The following is a 3876-nucleotide window of genomic DNA, read 5'->3' as shown; positions in this document are numbered from 1 at the left end:
TCTCTTAAATTGAAAAAATGTAGGCAGATGGGATTTCCACAGGTTTGGAATCATGTGTCAACCTTTTTCTGGATTTCTCAATTTAAAAACTTCATGGGAACAATAATGTTGACACTGATAATGAAAGCAGCCATATTTTGAGGACTAGGCTGTCGAATTTATTGCACAGACGATTTCATCGCTTTTGCAGTGACTTTGCTGGTGGTATATTATTATGGCCCCCATTATACACATTGTATCAGTCAGGGTTTTAGTAGAGGAACAGATATAACAAAAGATGTAGAAATGCATAAGAAATTACAAGATTGGCTTATGACAGTCAGCCACAGAGTCAGATGAGGAAGCATGCAGAGGGCGTCTGTACCCTGGAGCCTGATGGATTTAAACCAAGGACTGGAGTTTACTAGTGTTTTATGTCAGTTTATATCAGGAGGCCAATGGGTTTGTGATGTAAGGCTGATGAGTCTACTTCTGAAGGCTGAAGGAGCCAAGGCAGAGGCCACTAGAAGCCAGGAGACCACCAAAGATGGGAGCTCCTCCAAGGAAATGGAACGCTCCATTCTTCCTTGATTCCATTTTCTCCCCTTTAAGTGATGAGTCACTCTAGCATGGGGCCTCCATGACCTGGGGTGTGGAACTGCTGAACTGATTTAGTTAATCTTTTAGCTTCTCAAGTTGACACAATGCATCAACCACTACACACATAAAGAATACGGGCTTAGAAAAGTTGAATGCCTTACCCAAGTCATTTGCCAAGTTCATAAATAACTGAGGGAATGTATGAACTCAGAGGATCTGAAATCAGAATCCACATTTTTAGCAACTAGACAAGGATAGTAAACAGATGGCACAGTACAAATCAACCTTGATCTATCTCATAGTTGAAAAAGAATTCGGTCGCCCGACTCAGGCAGAGTGTCCGCGCTGAGCAGCAGCAGCCCTGCACGCAGTAATGCGTGGACCATGTTCTCAGGACTTCACTGGTCTTCCTGCAGGAATGGAAGGTAGAATTATTTACCTGTGTGTCTATAACAGCTCTCAGAAAAGCCATATATAACTTAGCTAAGAGAGTACATACAATGGTCCAACTGCTTCTGGCAATCCACATTAAGTCTACAGCAAATAATTGCTTATGTTTTGAGTTTGGCTTGACTCTATTTTCTTTCTTCCACTCTTGGACAGAGATAGGTTCTATTTTAAGAAATAAAGGAGTAGAAGGAGTAGTAATAAGAAAGATAAGATGACTGAAAAGCCATCCCTTGCACATGGATTTAGGATAAGCTTTTTGGGGTTTGGTAAGGAGATTTCTTTAACTGAAGGTAACTTGACCCCTAGCCCTGTCTAAAAATGGTTTTCCAGCAGGAGAAATGGAGAAAGATGCAAGGGAGCACTTAGGAGAGCACACACATTGCTGGGTCTGTGGGTTCCACCTGTCAGAGTAAAGCACCAGGGAGAATCAGGATCTAGAGTGATCTGAGGTATTTTTATGGAATATTGAAACAAAGGTGTGCGGTTCCCGGGAAGTCTTCAGGAATCACAAGCCACCTCTGCCTGCTCCGAGGGTCTTTCTTCTCTCCCTATGGGAGGGCAAATTTCTAGAAAGACCATAGTTCCTTGGCATCTCCAGGTTCAAGAGACCAAAAACATTTAACCGGGGGGAGTCTCTATGTGTACTTAACATCCTAATTTGGGGAATTCAGTCCCCTTCCCACCGTACCCCTTCCTATTTCTTCCCATTTATGTTCCCCTTCCCATTCACAAAAGATGTATTTCCATTTTCTCTTTTTTAAAGCCCCTCATCCCTTCCTTCATCTCCCCATCTCTTGCTCACCCCCATGGCAGAGGTCCTTCTATTCCTTATTAACTATCTTTTAGTTTGCTCTTTTCCTGCATTTTGGGCTACTGACATGAGAGAAACCATGTGATATCTAAGCTTCTGCATCTGATTATGTGTTCCAATATGTACTACTAAAAAAATTTAAAATAAATACACCATTCTAAAGATTTAATGTGAGAAAACAATATAAAGTATCTTAATTGATGTTAAATGCTTATAGCATAGTAAGTACAGTGTTCAAATGCCATGAAAATTAATTCTATCTTCTTTTAGTGTCACTATAACGAAATTTCAAAGGAGAGCAAGACCCAGGACAGCTTCACAGAGGTGTCAGTGTCTCAGTGACCAGCAGGAGCAGGAGGATGCTCTGTTCCCAGGAGGTGTGTGGGGTTGGGAGAGAGCTCTCATGGCCAAAGGAGTCACGCTGGGCTGAAGACCCCCTCAGCCACAAACCACACTGTGACAAGCTAGGCCAATCAGGGCAGCGAAGCTCCCACCTGATGCCTTCAGGGGCCTGTGATGCAGAGACCATGCACGTCACCTCCCCAGGGTCTTCTTACTACTCTGGCTTGAGTTCCCTGTGTCCTTGCCAGAACTCGCATTGAAGCCTAATTCCCCAGAGTGAGTTGTGCCAGGGTAGGGTGCCGTTAGGAGGTGTTTGGGGTCAGGGTCACAAGGCATGGCAGTCACAGATGCACTATTTTTCTTCGGAGATGGGTTAATTCTCTCAAGACCTGGTCTTGGAGGACTGGGTTAGCTATCACGCCAGCAGGTTGTTCTGAAGCGACGTTGGCTTCTTCGGCTTCCTCCTCTCTGTCCTCTCAATGCCTCCTGCCTTACGATGCTGTTCAGATCTGGCCCCAAAACTCTCACCAGAGGTCAGACAGCTGAGGATACAAGATCAGGCTGCCACTGTGAGCAAAACAAATCCCTTTCTTTATAAATTACCCTGCCTCAGGTAATTTGCTATACCAACAAAAACACAGACACATTATCCTCTCCAGTAGCTTAGGCACATTCATTATGCAATAAAATATCAAAATATTCCACCATACAACAACAGAAGGAAAGCTCAAAACAGATAGTAAGTTGAATTATATAAAAATTGAAAAGCTGTACTCTTTAAACTCATCTCTGTAGAGAGAAATTCCTTCCTGGGACACCCATTTCCATAGTCGCAGGAATGATTAGGAAGAATTGACATCAGTAATATATGACAAGACAGTGTCTTCACTCGAAGGGGGCTGGGTACAAGTTAGATACTTGAACATTAACCCCACAATCTCAGAAGATACTTTATTAGATTACAGATCACAAAATCATATTCCTAGGAAACAAGAGGAATTCTTATCATTCAAGGCCATTAATAACAAACCCAGGAAGGTAACACAAAGAAGTGGGGCCTGTCATTCCTTCACCTTGAATTTCTACCCTAGGTGCCATGTCCTAGGGAAAGTTTGCTCTCTGAGGATAACTGGTTCAGTCCGTAGGGAGGAATCCTAACTCAATCATAAGGGTAGACCTACTGCATCGAAGCCTTAAACTACTGCCCTCACCCTGGAGCCTGTGCTCCCCGGGCTAATGCATTCATGCAGATTAACCCCAAACTCTGCCGTCAGAGCTGAGGTAGAGGGAAAAGAGATGTAAATTGAAAAATAGTTGCAAACAACAAATTTACACAGTAATTCCAAAGTAGAAAGAGTAGAAAGCCATGCTTGCCTGATAAGTCATTCGTTAGAGCCATAAACGTCCCACGTACTACTTGGTTGCCAGTTGGACAAAGAAGTGAGTTGTGAAGCACGTACTTTTGCTTCTGTTGCAAAATCTCCAGCCTCCAAAAAGAGCCTTAAAAATGGGGTAATATTCAGGCATATTGACATTTTCCATTTTGAGGGAACTCAGAGCATGTGAAGATAATTAGCAAGTCCCTAACGAAATACTGGCAAGATTAAATGTGAGACACATGGCTTCACTAACACCTGATTTGGCTGGTCACCCCTACACATGATGGGGAGACAGAGTCTCCTCCTTTGCAGCTA

The sequence above is a fragment of the Octodon degus genome, unplaced genomic scaffold (assembly GCF_000260255.1).
Source record: "Octodon degus isolate 3935 unplaced genomic scaffold, OctDeg1.0 scaffold00034, whole genome shotgun sequence".
NCBI lineage: Eukaryota > Metazoa > Chordata > Mammalia > Rodentia > Octodontidae > Octodon > Octodon degus.
Note: the sequence above shows the minus strand (reverse complement) of the source record.